The sequence below is a fragment of the Scyliorhinus canicula genome, chromosome 10 (genome assembly GCF_902713615.1).
Source record: "Scyliorhinus canicula chromosome 10, sScyCan1.1, whole genome shotgun sequence".
NCBI classification, from domain to species: domain Eukaryota; kingdom Metazoa; phylum Chordata; class Chondrichthyes; order Carcharhiniformes; family Scyliorhinidae; genus Scyliorhinus; species Scyliorhinus canicula.
Genome location: NC_052155.1, coordinates 112,330,414 through 112,357,247, shown reverse-complemented (window position 1 = coordinate 112,357,247; position 26,834 = coordinate 112,330,414). Strand labels below are relative to the sequence as shown.

Genomic DNA, 26,834 nt, shown 5'->3' with positions numbered 1-26,834 from the left:
AGTAGTAGTGGAAGGAAGTTTCTCAAAATGGAGAGCTGTGACCAGTGGTGTTCCACAGGGATCCGTGCTGGGACCACTGTTGCTTGTGATATACATAAATGATCTGGAGGAAGGTATAGGTGGTCTGATTATCAAGTTTGCAGATGACACTAAGATTGGTGAAGTAGCAGAGAGTGAAGCGGACTGTCAGAGAATACAGCAGAAAATAGATAGATTGGAGAGTTGGGCAGAGAAATGGCATCTGGAGTTCAATCCGGGCAAATGTGCGGTGATGCATTTTGGAAGATCCAATTCAAGTGTGAACTATATGGTAAATGAAAAAGCCCTGGGGAAAATTGATGTGCAGAGAGATCTGGGTGTTCAGGTCCATTGTACCCTGAAGGTGGCTGCGCAGGTCAATAGAGTGGTCAAGAAGGCATACAGCATGCTTTCCTTCATCGGAAGTATTGAGTACAAGAGTTGGCAGGTCATGTTACAGTTGTATAAGACTTTGGTTCGGCCACATTTGGAATACTGCGTACAGTTCTGGTCGCCACATTACCAAAAGGATGTGGATGCTTTAGAAAGTGCAGAGGAGGTTCACCAGGATGTTGCCTGGTATGGAGGGCGCTAGCTATGAAGAGAAGTTGAGTAGATTAGGATTATTTTCATTGGAAAGACGGAGGTTGAGGGGGGACCTCATTGAGGGCGACAAAATCATGAGAGGTAGAGACAGGGTGGATAGCAAGAAGCTTTTTCCCAGAGTGGGTTCTCAATTACTAAGGGTCATGAGTTCAAGGTGAGAGGGGAAAAGTTTAAGGGAGATATGCGTGGAAAGTTCTTTACGCAGAGGGTGGTGGGTGCCTGAAACGCATTGTCAGTGGAGGTGGTAGAGGCGGGCATGATAGACAGATACATGAATGGGCAGGGACAGAGGGATACAGTTGCTTAGAAAATAGGTGACAGTTTTAAATGGAGGACCTGGATTGGCGCAGACTTGGAGGGCCGAAGGGCCTGTTCCTGTGCTGTAATTTTTCTTTGTTCTTTGTTCAGACCTAACCTTGTTCGTGGGAATACACAGGATGCCCCGGTTCAACCAGGATGATTCACTCAAGATTTTTTGCCATTCAGGACAACCGTGTTTGACCAGGCATTATCCCTTCACTAAGTCTGAAGACCTATGTGTCCATCAATAGAAGATTAGTTGCATATAAACGGCATTGCTCTGGGGTTGGATTCTCCACACCCCGACGCCGAAATCGTGGCCAGTGCCAGGGCTGTGAATCCATTTCACCGCACAGAATCGGGACCGGCACCAGTTCCCCGATTCGGTGGGTCTGTCCCTGGGGCCATTGCAGGAAGCCCGTTCCACCATTCTCCGTCCCAGTCCGGCTGAAGTATCAAAGACGTGGACCACTCATGGTCCTGCCAGTCGGGAAACTAACGTGGCTGCTGCGGACTCAGTCCGTGTCGCCCTGGTCAGGGGCGGGCCGATCGGAGGGCAGGGACTAACTTTAGGTACCTGGGGGTGCAGGTTGCCCGGGAGTGGGGAGGCTCCGCAGGTACAACATTTCTAGTTTGGTGGGGAGAGTAAAAGCTGATCTGGCAAGGCGGGATGGTCTCCCTCTGTCACTGGCTGGTCGGGTACAGGCAGTTAAAATGAACGTGTTGCCGTGATTTCTGTTTATTTTTTGATGACTGACAATTTTCCTACCAAAGCCTTTTTTCAGAGAGATTGAGGGAATGATTACTTCGTTCATATGGGTAGGGGAGGTGGCCAGAGTTAGAAAGGTGCTGCTACAGAGGGGAAGGCAGGCAGGGGGTTTGGGTCTTCCGAACCTGATGTATTACTACTGGGCGGCGAATGTGGAGAAGGTTCAGAGCTGGATCAGAGGGGTTGATTCCCAGTGGGTCAGAATGGAGGAGAGTTTGTGCAGGTGGTCAGGACTGAAAGCTCTAGCAACAGCGCCGCTCCCGATGGCCCCGGGGAAATACTCAGGAAGTCTGGTAATAATAGCCTCATGGAGAATTTGGAGGCAGTTTCGCCAACACTTCGGGTTGGGGGCAGGGTCAAGGGAAATGTCGATTCGGGGGAACCACAAATTTGAGCCAGGGAAGTGGGATGAAAATTTTCGGAAATGGGATGAGAAAGGGATTAAGACACTAAAAGATTTGTTTCTTAGGGGTCGGTTTACAGGATTGAAGGAGCTGGAAGCGAAGTATGGGCTGGAGCAGGGAGAAATGTTTAGATACATGCAGGTTTGAGATTTTGCCAGAAAGGAGATACCGAGCTTCCCGGAGGGACCAGCCTCCACATTGCTGGAGGATGTGCTGACGACAGGGGGACTGGAGAAGGGGGTACTGTCGGCGGTTTACGGGGCTATTTTGGAAGAGGAGAAAGCACCACTGGAAGGGATCAAAGCAAAGTGGGAGGAAGAGTTGTGAGAGGATATGGAGGAGGGGTTCTGGTGTGAGGTGCTCCGGAGAGTGAATGCCTCCACCTCGTGTGCGAAGTTGGGGCTGATACAGCTGAAGGTGGTATACAGAGCACACCTCACGAGGGCGAGGATGAGCCGATTCTTTGAAGGAGTAGAGGATGTGTGTGAACGTTGCCGGGGGGGGGGGCTGCTAATCACGTTCATATGTTTTGGTCCTGTCCAAAGCTAGAGGATTACTGGAAGGAGGTTTTACGGGTAATTTCCAATGTGGTGCATGTGAAACTGGACCCGGGACCCCGGGAAGCCATATTCGGGAAGTCGGACCAGCCAGGATTGGAAACGGGTGCAGAGGCAAATGTTGTAGCCTTCGCCTCGGTGATCGCCCGAAGGCAGATCCTGCTGGGATGGAGAGCAACCTCCCCACCCTGTGCCTTGGCGTGGTGGGGGGATCTGTTGGAATTCTTGACTCTTGAGAAGGTTACGTTTGAACTGAGGGGAAGGACAGAGGGGTTCTACAATTCATGGGCATTATTCATTATGCACTTTCGAGAACTGGATAACATCGAAGAATAGTGGGTGGGAGGGCTGGGGGGAGGGGGGCTGTGTGTGTTAATGGCGACTATGGGTGATTCCTGATTCCTTTTTGTCATTTGTTTATGTGAACATGCGGGCTGATGTTTGGGGTTTGGTGGGAGGATGGGATCGTTGTTATTGATATGGGGATTGACATATTTGTTACTGATTATTGTTTATTGTTGGTGGATGTAAATTTGGGAGAAAATGTGAAAAAGGAGGAGAATAAAAATATTATTTTTTTTTAATAATCTGTTAGTGCTAGAGCTGAAGTAAAAGTTTAAATATTGGTTTATTTTCTTTGTTTCAAGCACCTCAGCTCTCCTTCAAAATCTTCATTCTCTGCCATTCCCTCAAAGCTGATCCAGAGTTTCTTCCTGCGATACTGTCCCTTCTTTCATCCCTTAACCTCTGCACTGAGAAACTCATATTACTTAGTGATTTTAATCTTCTTCTCAATTTACCTGGTCTTCTGTCCTCTGACTTCACTGCCCTCCCTACAACTCCTGTACCTTACTATCTTGCACAAAATCACAAGTCACCTCTCCCACACCTTTTTCTCCTGTATATCTTCTTGGTAATTCTACTTCTTCTATTTAACCCGGGGGGGGGGGGGGGGGGGGGGGGGGGGGGGGGGGGGAATCTCTCATCCAAGTCACTTAAAATATATAATTCAAAATCCATTGACCTTCCATTCAGCACAGCTGTAGATGTTGATTATCTCAATCATTACCCCTCCTCCATTTCTGATGCTCTTGGCCCAATAGGTTTTTGCTCTCTGGACTGGCCCGTCTCAAGGACATTCCTCTAGAATGGCCCATCATTACTCCTTTGAGTCCAGAGGACATAGACTTGGTTGCCAGGATAACCATCCATCATTAGATCTGGCTGGACCACATCAGGTCTATCAGGCACCACTTTTAAAAGCAATGAATAATTCAGGATAACCACAAACTCTTGCTCCACTACCAACCATCTCTTTATCCTTATTCTCCTACACACTCTAACCTTACCCCCAATATGTGCAATGAACTCATGGACTACCTATTTATTTGTCTCTGCCACATTGTCGCTGCCTCTTGAAATGGATACATAATCAGGTTGTGGGACTGATTAGTTCCACCGTCAGTCACGGCTACAATATCATAATTCTCTTAAATTACAGTTGATCGAAATTCATCAAATTTATTGTTAAAGATCCAGTTTTACACTGAATAAAAGTGGATAATCTTACAGAGGCTCTTGGTGTAGTTGGGAACCTCGTGTTGTCAGGGAGCCTGGGTAGATATGTGGTCAATAACGGTAGAAATAGGGGTGGCATGGCGGCGCAGTGGTTAGCACTGCTCCCTACGGCACTGAGGACCCGGGTTTGAATCCCGGCCCGGGTCACTGTCCGTGTGGAGTTTGCACATTCTCTCCATGTATGTGTGGGTTTCACCCCCACAACCCAAAGATGTGCAGGGTAGGTGGATTGGCCACGCAAAATTGCCCCTTAATTGGAAAAAATAAATAATTGGGTACTCTAAATTTATGTTTAAAAATAACAGTAGATATATGGCATCGTATATGTTGCCTTTCTTCCACTATATTTTTGTGAGTCATTGGGCAGGTACTCCAGGTTGGAGGCAGTTCCATGGATCCCTAAATATTTTCTCTGTGTCAACAAAGGTAATATGCTTATCACTGTTCTTACTGTCTTTATTGTTCTCTTGTACTCCGTTCCATTTTCATTTAGTTGTAAAGACATGCCGGTCCCCGATGTTCTACCCTACTCTCCTCCACTGACCTCCTCTTCCTCACTCTCCTCCACTGACCTCCTCTTCCTCACTCTCCCCCCACGGACCTCCTCTTCCTCACTCTCCCCCACTGACCTCCTCTTCCTCACTCTCCCCCACTGACCTCCTCTTCCTCACTCTCCCCACTGACCTCCTCTTCCTCGCTCTCCCCCACTGACCTCCTCTTCCTCACTCTCCCTCACTGACCTCCTCTTCCTCACTCTCCCCCACTGACCTCCTCTTCCTCACTCTCCTTCACTGACCTCCTCTTCCTCACTCTCCCCCACTGACCTCCTCTTCCTCACTCTCCCCCACTGACCTCCTCTTCCTCACTCTCCCCCACTGACCTCCTCTTCCTCACTCTCCCCCACTGACCTCCTCTTCCTCACTCTCCCCCACTGACCTCCTCTTCCTCACTCTCCCCCCCCTGACCTCCTCTTCCTCACTCTCCCCCACTGGCCTCCTCTTCCTCACTCTCCCCCACTGGCCTCCTCTTCCTCACTCTCCCCCACTGACCTCCTCTTCCTCACTCTCCCCCACTGGCCTCCTCTTCCTCACTCTCCCCCCTGACCTCCTCTTCCTCACTCTCCCCCACTGACCTCCTCTTCCTCACTCTCCCCACTGACCTCCTCTTCCTCACTCTCCCCCACTGACCTCCTCTTCCTCACTCTCCCCCACTGACCTCCTCTTCCTCACTCTCCCCCACTGACCTCCTCTTCCTCACTCTCCCCACTGACCTCCTCTTCCTCACTCTCCCCCACTGACCCTCCTGTTCGTCACTTTCCTCCACTGACCTCCTCTTCCTCACTCTCCCCCCTGGCCTCCTCTCCCCACTCTCCCCCACGGGCCTCCTCTTCCTCACTCTCCCCCCCCGGCCTCTTCCTCACTCTCCCCCACTGGCCTCCTCTTCCTCACTCACCCCCCCTGCCTCTTCCTCACTCTCCACCCCCCCCCCCCCCCCCCCCCACCCCCCCCCCCCCCCCAGCCTCCTCTTCCTCACTCTCCCCCACTGACCTCCTCTGATTCACTCTCCCCCAGTGCCTCCTCTCCTCACCTCTCCCCCACTGACCTCCTCTCCCTCACTCTCCCCCACCCGGCCTCCTCTTCCTCACTCTCCCCCACTGGCCTCCTCTTCCTCACTCTCCCCGACTGACCTCCTCTTCCTCACTCTCCCCCACTGGCCTCCTCTTCCTCACTCTCCCCCCCCCCCCCGGCCTCTTCTTCCACTGCTCCCCCACTGGCCTCCTCTTCCTCACTCCTCCCCCACTGACCTCCTCTTCCTCACTCTCCCCCACTGGCCTCCTCTTCCTCACTCTCCCCCACTGACCTCTTCCTCACTCTCCCCCACTGGCCTTTTCCTACATCATCACTCTCCCCAGTGGCCTCCTCTTCCTCACTCCTCCTCCCCGACTGACCTCCCTCCTTCCTCACTCCTCAGTCCACTGACCTCCTCTTCGCTCACTTTCCTCCTTGACCTCCTCTTCCCTCACTCTCCCCCCTGGCCTCCTCTTCCTCACCTCTCCCCACGGCCTCCTCTTCCTCACGCTCCCCCCGGCCCGCTTCTTCACTCTCCCCACTGTCCTCCTCTTCTTCACTCTCCAACCCCCACCCCCACCCCCACCGCCCCAGCCTCCTTTCCCCTCACTCTCCCCACTGACCAGCCTCTTATTCAATCTCCCCCAGTGACCTCCGCGTTCCTCCTCTCCCCCACTGACCTCCTCTCCCTCAACTCTCCCCCCCGGCCTCCTCTTCCTCACTCGCCCCCACTGGCCTCCTCCTTCCTCACTCTCCCCCCCCCCCCCCCGGCTTCTTCACTCTCCCCACTGGCCTCCTCTTCCTCACTCCTCCCCCACTGACCTCCTCTTCCTCACTCACTCCCCCACTGGCCTCCTCTCCTCATCTCCCCCACTGACTTCCTCTTCCTCACTCCTCCCCCACTGGCCTTTTTCCTCACTCTCCCCCATTGGCCTCCTCTTCCTCACTCTCCCCGACTGACCTACCTTCTTCCTCACTCCTCATTCCACTGGACCTCCTCTTCGTCACTTCCCGCCACTGACCTCCTCTGCCTCACTCTCCATCTCCCACCTGGCCTCCTCTTCCTCACTCTCACCCCACGGGCCTCCTCTTCCTCACATCTCCCCCCCGGCCTCTTCTTCACTCTCACTCACTCTCCACATGGCCTCCTCTTCCTCACTCTCCACCCCCACCCCACACCCACCGCCCCATCCTCCTTTTCCTCACTCTCGCTCCCCACTGACCTCCTCTTATTCACTCTCCCCAGTGACCCCTCTTCCTCACTCTCCCCCACTGACCTCCTCTCCCTCACTCTCCCCCCCGGCCTCCTCTTCCTCCTCTCCCCCACTGGCCTCCTCTTCCTCACTCCCCCCCCCCCCCGCCCCCCCCCGGCTTCTTCAATCTCCCCCACTGGCCTCCTCTTCCTCACTCTCCCCCACTGACCTCCTCTTCCTCACTCTCCCCCACTGACCTCCTCTTCCTCACTCTCCCCCACTGGCCTCCTCTTCCTCACTCTCCCCCACTGACCTCCTCTTCCTCACTCTCCCCCACTGACCTCCTCTCCTCACTCTCCCCCACTGACCTCCTCTTTCTCACTCTCCCCCACTGACCTCCTCTTCCTCACTCTCCCCCACTGACCTCCTCTCCCTCACTCTCCCCCCGGCCTCCTCTTCCTCACTCTCCCCCCACTGGCCTCCTCTTCCTCACTCTCCCCCCCCCCCCCCCCCCCCGGCCTCTTCTTCACTCTCCCCCACTGGCCTCCTCTTCCTCACTCTCCCCCACTGACCCCTCTTCCTCACTCTCCCCCACTGACCCTCCTCTTCCTCACTCTCCCCCACTGACCTCCTCTTCCTCACTCTCCCCCACTGTCCTCTTCCTCACTCTCCCCCCTTGCCTCCTCTTCCTCACTCTCCCCCACTGACCTCCTCTTCTTCACTTCCCCCCACTGACCTCCCTTCCTCACTCTCCCCCACTGACCTCCTCTTCCTCACTCTCCCCCCCCGGCCTCTTCCTCACTCTCCCCCACTGGCCTCCTCTTCCTCACTCTCCCCCCCCCCGGCCTCTTCTTCACTCTCCCCCACTGACCTCCTCTTCCTCACTCTCCCCCACTGACCTCCTCTTCGTCCCTCCTCCTCCACTGACCTCCTCTTCCTCACTCTCCCCCCACTGACCTCCTCTTCCTCACTCTCCCCCACTGCCTCTTCCTCACTCTCCCCCCCTGGCCTCCTCTCCTCACGCTCCCCCCCTGACCTCCTCTTCCTCACTCTCCCCCACTGGCCTCCTCTTCCTCACTCTCCCCCACTGGCCTCCTCTTCCTCACTCTCCCCCCTGGCCTCCTCTTCCTCACTCTCCCCACTGGCCTCCTCTTCCTCACTCTCCCCGACTGGCCTCCTCTTCATCCATCTCCCCCACTGGCCTCTTCCTCACTCTCCCCCCCCCCCCCCCGGCCTCTTCCTCACTCTCCCCCCCGGCCTCCTCTTCCTCACTCTCTCCCCCCCCCCCCCCCCCCCTCCGGCCTCCTCTTCCTCACTCTCCCCCTCTGGCCTCCTCTTCCTCACTATCCCCCATTGGCCTCCTCTTCCTCACTATCCCCCACTGACCTCCTTTTCCTCACTCTCCCCCACTGACCTCCTCTTCCTCACTCTCCCCCACTAACCTCCTCTTCCTCACTCTCCCCCACTAACCTCCTTCGTCTTCACTCTCCCCCACTGGCCTACTCTTCCTCACTCTCCCCCCCGGCCTCTTCCTCACTCTCCCCCCCGGCCTCCTCTTCCTCACTCTCCCCCACTGGCCTCCTCTTCCTCACTATCCCCCATTGGCCTCCTCTTCCTCACTATCCCCCACTGACCTCCTTTTCCTCACTCTCCCCACTGACCTCCTCTTCCTCACTCTCCCCCACTAACCTCCTCTTCCTCACTCTCCCCCACTAACCTCCTTCGTCTTCACTCTCCCCCACTGGCCTACTCTTCCTCACTCTCCCCCCCGCCTCTTCCTCACTCTACCCCCCCGGCCTCTTCCTCACTCTCCCCCACTGACCTCCTCTTCCTCACTCTCCCCCCCGGCCTCTTTCTCACTCTCCCCACTGATCTCCTCTTCCTCGCTCTCCCCCACTGGCCTCCTCTTCCTCACTCTCCCCGCCGGCCTCTTTCTCACTCTCCCCACTGATCTCCTCTTCCTCGCTCTCCCCCACTGACCTCCTCTTCCTCGCTCTCCCCCCACTGACCTCCTCTTCCTCACTCTCCCCCACTGACCTCCTCTTCCTCACTCTCCCCCACTGGCCTCCTCTTCCTCACTTCCCCCCCCCGGCCTCTTGCTCACTCTCCCCCACAGACCTCCTCTTCCTAACTCTCCCCCACTGACCTCCTCTTCCTCACTCCCCCACCCCACCCCCCCCCCCCACCCCCCCCAGCCTCCTCTTCCTCACTCTCCACTGGCCTCCTCTTCCTCACTCTCCCCCACTGGCCTCCTCTTCCTCACTTTCCCCCCCCGGCCTCTTCCTCACTCTCCCCCACTGACCTCCTCTTCCTCACGTCCCCCCCTCCGCCCTCCGCCTTCTCTTCTCACTCTCCCCCACTGACCTCCTCTTCCTCACTCCCCCTCTCCCCCCCCGGCCTCCTCTTCTTCATTCTCCCCCACTGGCCTCTTCTTCCTCACTCCCCCCCCCCCCCCCCCCCCGGGGCCTTCTTCTTCCTCACTCTTCCCCCCCCCCCCCCCCCCCCCAGCCTCCTCTTCCTCACTCTCCCCCACTGGCCTCCTCTTCCTCACTTTCCCCCACTGACCTCCCCTTCCTCACTCTCCCCCACTGACCTCCTCTTCCTCACTCTTCCCCCACTGACCCCTTCCTCACTCTCCCCCACTGGCCTCCTCTTCCTCACTCTCCCCCACTGACCTCCTCTTCCTCACTCTCCCCCACTGCCTCCTCTCCCCTCACTTCCCCCCCCCCCCCCCGCCTCTTGCTCACTCTCCCCCACTGACCTCCTCTTCCTCACTCTCCCCCACTGACCTCCTCTCCCTCACTCTCCCCCCCGGCCTCTTCCTCCTCTCCCCCACTGCCTCCTCTTCCTCACTCTCCTCTCCCCCCCCCGGCCTCTTCTTCACTCTCACCCCACTGCCTCCTCTTCCTCACTCTCCCCCACTGACCTCCTCTTCGTCCCTCTCCTCCACTGACCTCCTCTTCCTCACTCTCCCCCCCCCCCGGCCTCTTCTTCACTCTCCCCCCCCGTCCTCTTCCTCACGGCTCCCCCCACTGGCCTCCCTCTTCCTCACTCTCCCCCCCCCCGTCCTCTTCTTCACTCTCCCCCACTGGCCTCCTCTTCCTCACTCTCCCCCCCTGACCTCCTCTTCGTCCCTCTCCTCCCCTGACCTCCTCTTCCTCACTCTCCCCCCTGACCTCCTCTTCCTCACTCTCCCCCACTGGCCTCTTCCTCACTCTCCCCCGCTGGCCTCCTCTTCCTCACTCTCCCCCCCGACCTCCTCTTCCTCACTCTCCCCCCACTGGCCTCCTCTTCCTCACTCCCCCACTGGCCTCCTCTTCCTCACTCTCCCCCCTGGCCTCCTCTTCCTCACTCTCCCCACTGGCCTCCTCTTCCTCACTCTCCCCGACTGGCCTCCTCTTCATCCATCTCCCCCACTGCCTCTTCCTCACCTCTCCCACCTCTCTCGCCCCCCCCCCCCCCGGCCTCTTCCTCACCTCCCCCCCCCGACCTCTCTATCCTCACTCTCCCCCACTGACCCTCCTCTTCCTCACTCTCCCCCACTGGAATCCTCTTCCTCTTCCTCACTCTCACCCCCACTGACCTCCTCTTGCCTCACTCTCCCCCACTGACCTCCTCTTCCTCACTCTCCCCCACTGACCTCCTCTTCCTCACTCTCCCCCCACTGACCTCCTCTCCTCACTCTCCCCCCACTGACCTCCTCTTCCTCACTCTCCCCCACTGACTCCTCTTCCTCACTCTCCCCCACTGACTCCCTCTCCCTCACTCTCCCCCCACTGACCTTCCTCTTCCTCACTCTCCCCCCCACGCACCTCCTCTTCCTCACTCTCCCCCACTGACCTCCTCTTTCCTCACTCTCCCCACTGACCTCCTCTCCTCACTCTACCCCCACTGCCTCCTCTTCCTCCACTTCTCCCCCACTGACCTCCTCTTCCTCACTCTCCCCACTGACCTCCTCTTCCTCACTCTCCCCCACTGGCCTCCTCTCCCTCACTTCCCACCCCCGCCCGGCCTCCTCTTCCTCACTCTCCCCCACTGGCCTCCTCTTCCTCACTCTCCCCCACTGACCTCCCCTTCCTCACTCTCCCCCACTGACCTCCTCTTCCTCACTCTCCCCCACTGACCTCCTCTTCCTCACTCTCCCCCACTGGCCTCCTCTTCCTCACTCTCCCCCACTGACCTCCTCTTCCTCACTCTCCCCCACTGACCTCCTCTTCCTCACTCTCCCCCACTGACCTCCTCTTTCTCACTCTCCCCCACTGACCTCCTCTTCCTCACTCTCCCCCACTGACCTCCTTTTCCTCAGTCTCCCCACTGACCTCCCCTTCCTCACTCTTCCCCCACTGACCTCCTTTTCCTCAGTCTCCCCAGCTCCCGCTCTTGGCTTTTGGCTCTCGCCTTCTGGAAAAGCGCCATAAACTAAATTAGGAAACTTAATGTGGGTACAGGAACAGAAGTCCTTTTCTTTAATTAAATAGATTGAGTTTGGGGCAGCAGGGTAGCATGGTGGTTAGCATAAATGCTTCACAGCTCCAGGGTCCCAGGTTCGATTCCTGGCTGGGTCACTGTCTGTGTGGAGTCTGCACGTCCTCCCCCTGTGTGCGTGGGTTTCCTCCGGGTGCTCCGGTTTCCTCCCACAGTCCAAAGATGTGCGGGTTAGGTGGATTGGCCATGCTAAATTGCCCGTAGTGTCCTAATAAAAGTAAGGTTAGGGGGGGGGGTTGTTGGGTTACGGGTATAGGGTGGATACGTGCGTTTGAGTGGGGTGATCATGGCTTGGCACAACATTGAGGGCCGAAGGGCCTGTTCTGTGCTGTACTGTTCTATGTTCTATGTTATGTAAAGGATGAAATCAACTACCTCTTTGGACTTGGGCAATTAATACCAGTTCAGATGCGAGGATGATCCCTTTCAGCTGTTTGGTCACATCCATAATGCATTGGATGAATTGATCATCTGTCCTGATTGTCAGCTGACCCTCCATTCAGAGTGACAGATTTCTGCTATGGGTCCTCATGGGACTGAACAAGCTGATTGTTGACCCTCATCTACTTATTCCACAGATTGCCCAATTTGGAATGATTCTGGGGTTCGTTATACCGTTGTATCCTTCACTGCCATATGTAGTACTATAGTAAGTGATTTTCAATGGATTGAATTGGACAATTTGGTCTGCAGGTAGAATACAGTGGGTATCAGTGAATTCATGCCAATCTATGCTAAAATGCCTTAGAAATCTGATATTCCTCAGGGCATTCTCATCAATATTTGGGATATATTTTACTGGAAGGTGCTATTTTGATGCAAGTTATTGCTGCTGCCTATTCTCCCTTTCTTGCAGGCATTTTTCAGCAGGAATGTTTTCTGTGCCATAGCCAGAACCTTGTTCTTAGCTTCAGTGGAGAGGTGGGGGTCAATTCTTCCTCTCTCTGATCCATGGTTCAGTCTCTCTGGATGCCAATATTTTTGATATCTGGAGGTGTGCCCTAAAATTGGCAGAGCTGTCCCACAGACCAGTCAAGCAACAGCCTGACATAATCATACCCTTGGAATCAATCCTTACAGATCATGTCCCAGACACCACCATCACCATCCCTTGGTATGTCCTGTTGCACTGACAGCAGAGGTGGCAGCACAGGTTATACAGTTGGGGGGAAATTGCCCTGGGAGTTCTCAACATTGACTCTAAACTCCATGGCATTTCATGGTATTAGGTCAAACATGGGCAAGGAAACCTCCTGTTCATTGCCCACACCCTCTCACCCCTTCCACCAAGCTAAATGCACTAGTACTCTTTCATCTTGGATACAGTTTGGAAGAAGTACTGAGAACATCACGGGCACAGATGTGCTCTGGATGGGGAACTTCAATGTCCATCACCAAAAGTGGCTCAGTAGAACCACTACGGACCAAGGTGCTAAAGGACATAGCTGTTAAACTGGGTCTTCAGCATGGTGAGGGAAAAACACTTGATTTCATCCTCATCATCCTGCTTGCCAGTTGCCGATGCATCTTTCCATTACGTTATTTCTAGGAGTGATCACCACACAGTTCTTGTGAAGACAAAGTCCCGTCTTCACATTAAGGATACCCTCCAATCGCTTCTCGGCCTTTTGGCTAAGATCAAGTGTAGTTTCTGTTCTTATCAGTTTAAGGATACCCTCCATCGTGTTGTGTGGCACTACCACTGTGCTAAATGGGATTGATTCAGAACAGATCTAGCAACTCAAGACTGGGCACCCATGAGGCTCTGTGGGCCATCAGCAGCAGCAGAATTGTATTCAACCACAATTTGCAACCTCATGGCCCGGCATATCCCGCACTCTACCATTACCACCAAGCCAGGGGGTCAATCCTGGTTCGCTTCTTAAAAAAAAGATATTTCATTCCAAACACAGCTAATAATATAAATTCTACATCCAATCAAAGCAAGTTATGCAGTATGTACATTTTTTTCCCTTTTAGTCCGCTCCCCCTGCGACGAACAACTCCTCAAATATTGCCATGATCGGCCTCCACCGTACCTCAAAGCCCTCTTTCAACCTCCTTAAGGCAAATGTGATCTTCTCCAATCAGAGAAGCTCAACCCACAGCCAAGCCGCAATCCCCGGTGGCGTATCTGACCTCCAATTCAAAAGAATCTGTCACCAGACAATCAGAGAGATGAAGGCCACGACATTGGCCCCTTCTCCTCCAGCATCTCCGGCACCATCAACACCCCAAAGATTACCACCATGGGGTCCGGCTTTACCTCAACCCCCATTATCCTCGGGGCGTCTGTTTGCGGCATGTAGGTGGAGGTTGCATGTTTGGTGGCTCCTGCCAGAGCTGTCTTTATGGTCTTTTTAGTCTAGTTTTTGGTCAAGGTGTGTTTGTGAGAGGCTGTGGGAGGTTTAGTGCATTAATAGAATGTCAAAAACCGGCAAGAAGTATCTTGGGAAGAAGGCAGTGAGCAAAAGTCCGTCACCAAGCAGGAAAAAGCTCATCGGTTGGAGCCGCGCCCATCACGGTGGAGAAGATGAGGGAGGTGATGGTTGGAGAGTTTGAACGGCTGTTCTCAAAGCATTTCAAAAAGCATCAGACAATAATGATGCCCTCACTTAAGGCGTGGGTGAGAGAGACCCTTGCCCTGGTGAAAAAGGATTTGATGATCTCCTTGACAACGGTGTGGGAGCAGGGGGAGAAAATGAAAGGGATGGAGGAGGCCTTGTCACAGCATAGTGTCCATTTCACCTGGTGGATGAGGAGCTGCGGAGCGTGGCAGAGATCAACAGAGGGCTGAGAGCCAAGGTACAAGACTTGGAGAACAGGTCGCGATGGCATAACCTGAGAATTGTGGGTGTGCCCAAAGGGGTGGAGGGCCAGGACCTACAGAATACTTTACCGATATGATGGCAAAGCTGATGGGGGAGGGAGAGGAGTCCTCCCAGTACGAGTTGGACAGGGCCCACCCGTCACTCCGGCTGAAACTGAGAATGAATGAGCCACCAGTGATCGTCTGTTTCCATAATTTGCAGCTGAAGGAGAGAGTGCTGTGATGGGCGAATCAGAGGTGCGAGGTGGAGTGGGAAGGCAAGGGTATACGTATATACCAGGACTTGACGACGGAGCTGGCAAAGAGGCGGGTGGCCTTCGCACAACGGGCAGGTCGCGCACAACAGCGTGGACTATTATTTTGAGACAGCAGCAGAGGTGGAGGCATTTGTGAAGGCAGAAGGCCTGGGATTGGACTGAATTGGAACGTTTGTCGGTTTTTGGCTGAGTTTTTTCTTTGTTTTTTCTGAGTTGGTTTCTTTTTCTTGTATGGATGTCATGGATAACTTTGTTATTTTTTTTTAGATGTACCAGGGATTGGAGGTGTGAGGAGGGCATTGGGGTTGGTATTTCGTTTTGATGTGGGGGAAGGGTCTCTTGCAGGAGCCATCGTGCTATAAACGCAATGTTGGCTCTTGAATGGGGGCAAGGTGGGGGGGCGGGGCTGCGGCTGTTGGAACCTGTATGGGCAGGTTTCAATGGGCCTGGGAGGTGTGAATGGTGGGGGGGATGAGGCGGATACAGGGAGAGGTGTTTTCCAGAGGAAGTGGCGGAGGGGGTGCTGGGAAGGGTGGTGGGTAAGAGTCGCAGTGACTAGGGCCGGGGCAGGTTCCTGCATTTGAGACGGGGCCTGGAAGGATGGTCATGGCGGATAGGAAGAGCGGGGTGGGGGTGAGAGACCCCGGTCAGAGTGGTGGCATAGAACGTATGAGGGTTAGGGGTACTAGTGAAGAGAGTGCCAGTTTTCTGGCATCTGAAGGTCTGTTACAGCAGACCCATCTGAAGGCAACGGACCAGATAAGGCTGACAAAGGGTTGGGTGAGCCAGGTATTCTATTCTGGCTTCAATGGGGGATGGCTAGGCTGGTGGATGGATGAGCAGGTGAGGTTCCAAATGGAGAATGTGGTGGTGGATCAAGGGCGCAGGACCGTGATATTGACGAGTGCGCTGGAGGGGGAGTTAGTAGTATTGGTCTGCGTGTATGCCCCGAACTGGGAAGACATTGGGTTTGTGAGGATGATGTTAGCAGCCATACTGGATGGATACCCACCAGCTGATAATGGTGGGGTGGGGGGGGATTGAAATATGGTGCTGGACCTGAGGATGGATAGGGCTTGGCTGCGTTCACTGGAGGTGGTGGGCAAGCAGGATTAGAGCGAGCACATGGGAAGGACACAAATTCCGAATTTCCCAGGACATTGGGACAGATCTGGCAAAACGAACGGCTGAGTTTAACCAAGTGAAGTCGGTCCTGTACAAGAACGGAGTGCGATTTGATATGCTTACCAGCCGGGCTCTGGGTCACGTACTAGAATAAAGAGCGCTATTTCAACACCCTGACAGTTCCAAACAATGGCCTGGACAAGGGACAAGCGAGGCAACGATGAAGGCTGATCAGAGGAGGATCGCTAAAGAAATAGAGACTCATTGGACAGTTATCATGTTTGCGCGGGACTGTGTTGCCTCACTCTGATCAAAGAGACCAGGTCACAGGAGAGAGCAAACAGGGGATGACTTCTGGTGGCGGCCATGGATTGAGTGGTCGCATATCTGGCAGCTCCAAACTCATGGTGGTCTTTTTGTGGCCGGTTTACAGCAGGAATTTTGTAGGAAAAAGGTGTAGACGTGAGAGCAGAAGAGAGTGACCCCTAGTTCATGGAGCTACGGTCCAGAAGTGCCCAGAAAAAAGTGAACCAGTTGGTTGAGGCGAGAGAGAAGAGGACAACACACACAGAGATGGTGGATGGGCAGGGTCTGGCCCTGCCAGCTCAGTGGTCGATGGATCAGTTGGTGAGCTTCCTGAATCAGAAGTTCACCCAACAGCGGAAGGAAACTTCAGAGGACCTGGCCCGGGCGGTGGACTCGATCAAGGCGGTGGTTGACCGCGTGGAGACGAGACTGGCAGCCAAGCGACAGGCAATCCAGAGGTTGGAGGAACTAGCGGGGGAGCATGAGGAACAGTCCACCTCGATGGCAGCAGAGATTGGGCTGATGCGTGACCAGCAGAAGCGACTGCTGGAGAAAGTGGAGGACCTGGAGAACCGTTCTCGGAGGCATATTTATACACATCCGGATCGTGGGTCTGCCGGAGGGAATCGAAAGATCAGATGCGGGTGCGTATGTTGGGAAGATGATGGAGAAGCTGCTTGGGGAAGGTGCGTTTGACCGGTCGTTGGAGGTGGCGATGGTGGCACAATTGCATCGGTTCCTGGACAAGGAATGCATCATGAGGTGGGCCAGGCAGACGAGGCGATGCATTTGGGAAGGCGTCAAGATTTGGGCGTACCAAGACGTGGGAGCAGAGCTCGCGAAGAGCACGGCGAGCTATAATAGGGTCAAGTCGGCCCTGTACAAGAAGGATGTTCAGTTTGGTTTACTGTACCCGGCTCACCTATGGGTGACCTATGGGGGCCGGGAGCTGTACTTTGGCTCGGCGGAGGAGGCAGCGACTTCATGAAGGAGAATGGACTGGTAGGAGGAGGAGGACCTTGAACTTTGATTGAGGAGAACTGAACTATGCTGTGAAAAACTTTGGGTTTTTGTTATTTGGGAGAGAGGCCAGCGTTTTGGCCTTTGCCTCCCTGGTGCCCCGGAGACGGATTTTGCTGGGATGGAGGGACTCAGAGCCTCCAAAATCAGGGGTTTGGGTCAGTGACATGGCGGGCTTTCTCAGGCTGGAGAAAATTAAGTTCACCTTAAGGGGTTCAATACAAGGGTTCGCTCGGAGGAGACAGCCGTTCATCGACTTCTTCGAGGAAAATTGACCGTCAGGAGGAGGGGAGTGGGAGGGAGAAGGCATGGAAGTGACAAATAAGAGCAGGGAATCTAATGTATGTCTGATGTATGGGTAGTTAGGATTTAGGGCTGGGGGGAGTTGGGTATGTTATGTGGGTTTTTTTGTGAATGTTCGATCTTTCTGTTGTTTAAAATGTTAAAATGTTAAAATTATAAATGTCTCAATAAAAGATTTTCTTAAAAAAAGAGCGCGGGGACAGGGAAATGAAGGTGAGGATACAGACAGGGAAAGCAGACAGTCAGCAGGCATAAGCTAGGGGCTAGACTAGCCCCTGGAGGGGAGCCGCCACACTAGCAGGGATAGCTAGCACAGGGAGGCAGGCAGCAAGGGGGGGGGAGCCGTGGCGCACCTCTCGGCATGGAGGGAGCACCTGGCAAGCGGGATATGGGAACAAAGGGACAGGGAGGGGAAACGCATTTGGGGATACAGGGAAGGAGCGATGTGGAGAGGGGGGATGTGGAGAGAGGGGGATGTGAAGAGGGGGGATGTGGGGCAGGATGGGGAAAGGAACACAAAAGGAACAGGATGGGAAAAAAGAGTTGGCTTCCTGATTGGTTTTGGCACGTGTGGCGCTAACAATTATACTCAAAGACGAGAGACAAGTACAATAGAGGCTTTATTGCTGTGTGATGCTATTCCTCCATCTGCAACTGTAGACTAGGGTCTGAGTGACTCACATGCATATTTATACACAAGCTCCCTGTGGGCGGAGCTAGCCGACAGGGGCTTACCGGAGGAACCTGTATTACAGGTAGAGCCATACATCCCCCTACTGCAAGTACACATCACTACAGTGGTTATATCACCACAGCAGGTAAGAGACAAGCTGAGGAAACAAGATGGTACTTTGGAGGGTCCCTGGGCAAAGGGAGACCCTGAACTGCAGTGCGCACCCACATGGTGTGCACATAGTTGGCAGCCATGTTGAGTGCTCACTAGAGAATGGGAAACCCCGGAGCGCAGGAGCCAGGCCTCGTGGTGAGAACGGCGACCGCGGCAATCTTGGACGGCCCCTAACAAAGGGGAACACTGGAGTGCAGGGTAAATATGGTTAATCCTGCAGGAGCAGGCGGACAAACCCCCCCCCCCCCCCCAATCAGGATAGATACCTGGATCGTCAGGGGACTCAACGGCCTAGTGAAAAGGGCCGGAGTCTTCGCCCACTTAAGAAGTCCTGACAGCCAGACATATTCTTCCTGCAGGAGGCACACCTGAGGGAGCAGAACCGACAGCAGGTAAGAAAGATTTTGGGTGGGACAGATGTACCATTCATGTTACGGGACGAGGGCTAGAGGAGTAGCCATACCGATTAGCAAGAGGACGAGGTTTACAGCGACAAGACCAAGGGGGACGGTAACGTCATGGTCAGTGATGTCCTGGACAGTGCACCATGATTGCTGGTAAATGCCCAGCTGGGATGACACAGACTTTATAAAGAAGCCGATGGCAGAACTCCCCAACATTGATACACACCGACTGATCATGGAGGGCAGTGTGGGGGGAGACTTTAACTGCTCACAGGACCCACTGACTGACCGATCAAAGCCCCAGAACGGGGCAAAGACAGGCATGGCTGGGGAACTGGGAGCATTCATGGAGCAGGATTGGGGCAGTGGCGGTTTCTACAAACCGGGAGAAAATAAATTCTCGTTCTTTTCGCAGGTGCACGAAGTATACACATGGATTGACTTTGCAGTGGGGAATTGGTGCTTCCAGAAATAGTAACAGCTGAATACTCTTCGATTGTCATCTCCGACCAGACTCCACATTACATGGATGTGAAGTTGGAGACAGGTCGTGCCCAGCATCCCACATGGAAGCTGGACACGGGCCTCTTGGCCAACAAGGCCTTCTGCCAAAAAACATCACAGGCATAGACGAGTACATCACTAACAGCCCGAATGGGGAAGTCTCACCTTCCACGTTCTGGGAGGCACTGAAGGCGGTGATTGGGGGGGAGAGATTATAGCTCATAAGCATGTAGGGAAAGGGAAGAGAGGGCGGCTAGGCAACAACTGATCAACTCCATCATGGAGGTTGACAGAAAGTAATCCAGGGCCCCAGCCGTAGAGCTTCCGGTGGAGAGTAAAAAGCTTTAAATGAACTTTAACCTGCTATCCACCAGGAATGCAGTGCACCAACTCCGGCAGGGAGACCTTCTACGAACATGGAGAAAAAGGCTGACCGCCTACTGGCTCACCAGCTGGGAAAGCAGGCAGCCACGAGGGAGATAGCGCAGGTGAAGATAGCAGAGGCAGACTGGTAACCGAGCCAAAAGAGGGTCAACCGAGCGTACAAGACCTTCTTCCGGGGCTGTGCATGTCCGAGCCCAAATGGGGGTGCGGAGAGGAAACAGTTCCTCGATGGACTGGACATGCCAGTCATGGAGGACAATAGGCAGGGGGGAACTGGAAGTAGTAATCGGACTGGGAGATATCATGGAGCTCCATGCAGGCAAGGAAGGGCTGGGACCCGACGGATTCCCGGTGGACTTCTATAAAAAATTTGCGCCAGCCCTGGCCCCACCTAAGGGACATGTTCGTAGACTCACTTGCGATGGGGCAACCCTGCTTCCTATACTAACATAGGCCATGGTATCATCCTGCTTCCTATACTAACATAGGCCATGATATCACCCTGCTTCCTATACTAACATAGGCCATGGTATCACCCTGCTTCCTATACTAACATAGGCCCATGGTATCATCCTGCTTCCTATACTAACATAGGCCATGATATCACCCTGCCTCCTATACTAGGCCATGGTATCCATCCTGCCTCCTATACTAACATAGGCCATGGTATCACCCTGCCTCCTATACTAACATAGGCCATGGTATCACCCTGCCTCCTATACTAACATAGGCCATGGTATCATCCCTGCCTCCTATGCTAACATAGGCCATGGTATCATCCTGCCTCCTATACTAACATAGGCCATGGTATCATCCTGCTTCCTATACTAACATAGGCCATGGTATCACCCTGCTTCCTATACTATATAGGCCATGGTATCATCCTGCCTCCTATACTAACATAGGTCCATGGTATCACCCTGCTTCCTATAGTAACATAGACCATAATATCATCCTGTTTCCTATACTAACATAGGCCATGGTATCACCCTGCTTCCTATACTAACATAGACCATGATATCATCCTGCTTCCTATACTACATAGGCCCCCTGCCTCCTATACCTAACATAGGCCATGGTATCATCCTGCTTTCCTATACTAACATAGGCCATGATATCACCCTGCTTCCTATACTAACATAGGCCATGGTATCATCCTGCCTCCTATCTAACATAGGCCATGGTATCACCCTGCTTCCTATACTAACATAGGCCATGGTATCACCTGCTTCCTATACTAACATAGGCCATGATATCATCCAGCCTCCTATACTAACATAGGCCCATGGTATCATCCTGCCTCCTATACTAACATAGGCATGGTATCACCCTGCTTTCTATACTAACATAGGCCATGGTATCATCCTGCCTCCTATACTAACATAGGCCATGGTATCATCCTGCCTCCTATACTAACATAGGCCATGGTATCATCCTGCTTCCCTATACTAACATAGGTCATGGTAATCATCCTGCTTCCTATACTAACATAGGCCCATGATATCATCCTGCTTCCTATACTAATATAGGCCATGGTATCAATCCTGCCTCCTATACTAACATAGGCCCATGGTATCACCCTGCTTCCTATACTAATATAGGCCATGATATCATCCTGCCTCCTATACTAACATAGGCCATGGTATCACCCTGCTTCCTATACTAATATAGGCCATGATATCAATCCTGCCTCCTATACTAACATAGGCCATGGTATCATCCTGCCTCCTATACTAACATAGGCCATGGTATCACCCTGCCTCCTATACTAACATAGGCATGGTATCATCCTGCTTCCTATACTAACATAGGCCATGGTATCACCCTGCCTCCTATACTAACATAGGCCATGGTATCATCCTGCCTCCTATACTAACATAGGCCATGGTATCACCCTGCCTCCTATACTAACATAGGCCATGGTATCATCCTGCCTTCCTATACTAACATAGGCCCTGGTATCATCCTGCCTCCTATACTACATAGGCCATGATATCACCCTGCCTCCTATACTAACATAGGCCATGGTATCATCCTGCTTCCTATACTAACATAGGCCATGGTATCATCCTGCTTCCTATACTAACATAGGCCATGGTATCACCCTGCCTCCTATACTAACATAGGCCATGGTATCATCCTGCTTCCTATACTAACATAGGCCATGGTATCACCCAGCCTCCTATACTAACATAGGCCATGGTATCATCCTGCTTCCTATACAAACATAGGCCCCCTGCTTCCTATGCTAACATAGGCCATGGTATCACCCCTGCTTCCTATACTAACATAGGCCATGGTATCACCCTGCTTCTATACTAACATAGGCCATGGTATCACCCCTGCTCCTATACTAACATAAGGCCATGGTATCATCCTGCTTCCTATACTAAACATAGGCCATGATATCACCCTGCCTCCTATACTAACATAGGCCATGGTATCACCTGCTTCCTATACTAACATAGGCATGGTATCATCCTGCTCTATACAAACATAGGCCCCTGCTTCCTATACTAACATAGGCCATGATATCACCCTGCTTCCTATACTAACATAGGCCATTGATATCATCCTGCCTCCTATACTAACATAGGCCATGGTATCACCCTGCTTCCTATACTAATATAGGCCATGGTATCACCTGCCTCCTATACTAACATAGGCCATGGTATCATCCTGCCTCCTATACTAACATAGGCCATGGTATCATCCTGCTTCCTATACTAACATAGGCCATAGTATCACCTGCTTCCTATACTAACATAGGCCATGGTATCACCCTGCTACCTATACTAACATAGGCCATGATATCACCCTGCCTCCTATACTAACATAGGCCCCCTGCTTCCTATACTAACATAGGCCATGGTATCACCCTGCCCTATACTAACATAGGCCATGATATCATCCTGCTTGCTATACTAACATAGGCCATGGTATCATCCTGCTTCCTATACTAACTAGGCCATGGTTTCATCCTGCTTCCTATACTAACATAGGCCATGGTATCACCCTGCCTCCTATACTAACATAGGCCATGGTATCATCCTGCCTCCTATACTAACATAGGCCATGGTATCATCCTGCCTCCTATACTAACTAGGCCATGGTATCATCCTGCTTCCTATACTAACATAGGCCATGGTATCACCCTGCTTCCTATACTAATATAGGCCATGGTATCATCCTGCCTCCTATACTAACATAGGTCATGGTATCACCCTGCTTCCTATACTAACATAGACCATAATATCATCCTGCTTCCTATACTAACATAGGCCATGGTATCACCCTGCTTCCTATACTAACATAGACCATGATATCATCCTGCTTCCTATACTAACATAGGCCCCCTGCCTCCTATACTAACATAGGCCATGGTATCATCCTGCTTCCTATACTAACATAGGCCATGATATCACCCTGCTTCCTATACTAACATAGGCCATGGTATCATCCTGCCTCCTATACTAACATAGGCCATGGTATCACCCTGCTTCCTATACTAACATAGGCCATGGTATCACCCTGCTTCCTATACTAACATAGGCCCATGATATCATCCAGCCTCCTATACTAACATAGGCCATGGTATCATCCTGCCTCCTATACTAACATAGGCCATGGTATCACCCTGCTTCCTATAATACAATAGGCCATGGTATCATCCTGCCTCCTATCTAACATAGGCCATGGTATCATCCCTGCCTCATATACTACACATAGGCCATGGTATCATCCTGCTTCCTATACTAACATAGGTCATGGTATCATCCTGCTTTCCTATACTAACATAGGCCATGATATCATCCTGCTTCCTAGACTAATATAGGCCATGGTATCATCCTGCTCCTATACTACACATAGGCCATGGTATCACCCTGCTTCCTATACTAATATAGGCCATGATATCATCCTGCCTCCTATAACTAACATAGGCCATGGTATCACCCTGCTTCCTATACTAATATAGGCCATGATATCATCCTGCCTCCCTATACTAACATAGGCCATGGTATCATCCTGCCTCCTATACTAACATAGGCCATGTATCACCCTGCCTCCTATACTAACATAGGCCATGGTATCATCCTGCTTCCTATACTAACATAGGCCATGGTATCACCCTGCTTCCTATACTAACATAGGCCATGGTATCACCCTGCCTCCTATACTAACATAGGCCATGGTATCACCCTGCCTCCTATACTAACATAGGCCATGGTATCATCCTGCTTCCTATACTAACATAGGCCATGGTATCATCCTGCCTCCTATACTAACATAGGCCATGATATCACCCTGCCTCCTATACTAACATAGACCATGGTATCATCCTGCTTCCTATACTAACATAGGCCATGGTATCATCCTGCTTCCTATACTAACATAGGCCATGGTATCACCTGCCTCCTATACTATAGGCCATGGTATCATCCTGCTTCCTATACTAACATAGGCCATGGTATCACCCAGCCTCCTATACTAACATAGGCCATGGTATCATCCTGCTTCCTATACAAACATAGGCCCCCTGCTTCCTATACTACATAGGCCATGGTATCACCCTGCTTCCTATACTAACATAGGCCATGTATCACCCTGCTTCCTATACTAACATAGGCCATGGTATCACCCTGCTTCCTATACTAACATAGGCCATGGTATCATCCTGCTTCCTATACTAACATAGACCATGATATCACCCTGCCTCCTATACTAACATAGGCCATGGTATCACCCTTCCTATACTAACATAGGCCATGGTATCATCCTGCTTCCTATACAAACATAGGCCCCCTGCTTCCTATACTAACATAGGCCATGATATCACCCTGCTTCCTATACTAACATAGGCCATATCATCCTGCCTCCTATACTAACATAGGCCATGGTATCACCCTGCTTCCTATACTAATAGGCCATGGTATCATCCTGCCTCCTATACTAACATAGGCCATGGTATCATCCTGCCTCCTATAACATAGGCCATGGTATCATCCTGCTTCCTATACTAACATAGGCCATAGTATCACCCTGCTTCCTATACTAACATAGGCCATGGTATCACCCTGCCTCCTATACTAACATAGGCCATGATATCACCCTGCTTCCTATACTAACATAGGCCCCCTGCTTCCTATACTAACATAGGCCATGGTATCACCCTGCCTCCTATACTAACATAGGCCATGTATCATCCTGCTTGCTATACTAACATAGGCCATGGTATCATCCTGCTTCCTATACTAACATAGGCCATGGTTTCATCCTGCTTCCTATACTAACAAAGGCCATGGTATCATCTTGCTTCCTATACTAACATAGGCCATGATATCACCCTGCCTCCTATACTAACATAGGCCATGATATCATCCTGCTTCCTATACTAATATAGCCATGATATCATCCTGCCTCCTATACTAACATAGGCCATGGTATCATCCTGCTTCCTATACTAACATAGGCCATGATATCATCCAGCCTCCTATACTAACATAGGCCATGGTATCACCCTGCCTCCTATACTAACATAGGCCATGGTATCATCCTGCTTCCTATACTAACATAGGCCATGGTATCATCCTGCTTCCTATACTAACATAGGCCATGATATCATCCTGCTTCCTATACTAACTAGGCCATGGTATCATCCTGCTTCCTATACTAACATAGGCCATGGTATCATCCTGCTTCCTATACTAACATAGGCCATGATATCACCCTGCTTCCTATACTAACATAGGCCATGGTATCACCCTGCTTCCTATACTAACATAGGCCATGGTATCATCCTGCTTCCTATACTAACATAGGCCATGGTATCACCCTGCCTCCTATACTAACATAGACCATGGTATCATCCTGCTTCCTATACTAACATAGCCATGGTATCACCCTGCTTCCTATACTAACATAGGCCATGATATCATCCTGCTTCCTATACTAACATAGGCCATGATATCATCCTGCTTCCTATACTAACATAGGCCATGGTATCATCCTGCTTCCTATACTAACATAGGCCATGATATCACCCTGCTTCCTATACTAACATAGGCCATGATATCATCCTGCTTCCTATACTAACATAGGCCATGGTATCATCCTGCTTCCTATACTAACATAGGCCATGATATCACCCTGCTTCCTATACTAACATAGGCCATGGTATCATCCTGCCTCCTATACTAACATAGGCCATAGTATCACCCTGCTTCCTATACTAACATAGGCCATGGTATCATCCTGCTTCCTATACTAACATAGGCCATGGTATCATCCTGCCTATACTAACATAGGCCATGGTATCACCCTGCTCCTATACTAACATAGGCCATGGTATCATGCTGCCTCCTATGCTAACATAGGCCATGGTATCACCCTGCCTCCTATACTAACATAGGCCATGGTATCATGCTGCCTCCTATACTAACATAGGCCATGGTATCATGCTGCTCCTATACTAACCTAGGCCATGGTATCATGCTGCCTCCTATGCTAACATAGGCCATGATATCGCTGATACCCAAAAAGACAAAGACCTGATGCAATGCAGATCATACAGACCCATTTTGCTGCTCAACATTGATGCGAAGAGACTCGCGAAGATCCTGGCCAAGCGACTGGAGAACTACATACCAGTATTCACAGGACCAAACGCACGCGCTTTGTCAAGGGTAGGTAGCTAACTGCAAACATCAGGCGGCTTCTGAATGTAATGATGACTCTTTCTGGGGAGAGAACACCAGAGGTGATCATCTCCCGGACTCAGAAAAGGCCTTCGACAGAGTCGAGTGAAAGTACCTCTTTGAATACTTGAGCGGTTTGGACTGGGAGCAGGGTTCACCTTCTGGATGAAACTCCTGTACAATGCCCCAAGGCGAGCGTTCAGACCAACACCACCAGCTCTGAATATTTCCAGTTTCACAGAGGCACCAGGCAGGGATACCCACTATCCCCGCTCCTGTTCGCCCTGGCAATTGAACCCCTTGGCAATCGCTCTGCGACGCACAAAAGGCTGGAAGGACATCCAAAGAGCAGAGAGCACAGAGTCTCACTCTATGCAGATGACCTCCTCCTCTACATCTCAGACCCACAGAATGGCCTGAAAGCAATCATGCAGCCCCTGGAAGAGTTCGGAGCCTTCTCGGGTTAAAAACTCAACTTTATATGCAGATTAGGGCGTTTGTTAGGTGGCAGGTGGCTAAGTTTCCATTGTTGCCACCAAGGGAGGCTCTCAGGGATGTGGGTCGGTGAGGGGAGGATCTCGGCAATCTACCAATGATGCAGGAGGGGGAGGAGGCCTCGTAGAAGAGCTGAAAGCGAAGTGGGAAAAGAAGCTGGGGGAGGAGATTGAGGAGGGGACGTGG

At 52.1% G+C, this 26,834-nt stretch overlaps 1 pseudogene; it reads left to right on the top strand.

Moving 5' to 3' along the window:
* Positions 1–13,090: 13,090 nt before the first annotated feature.
* LOC119972976 lies at positions 13,091–13,223 on the top strand (annotated as a pseudogene).
* Positions 13,224–26,834: the final 13,611 nt, after the last annotated feature.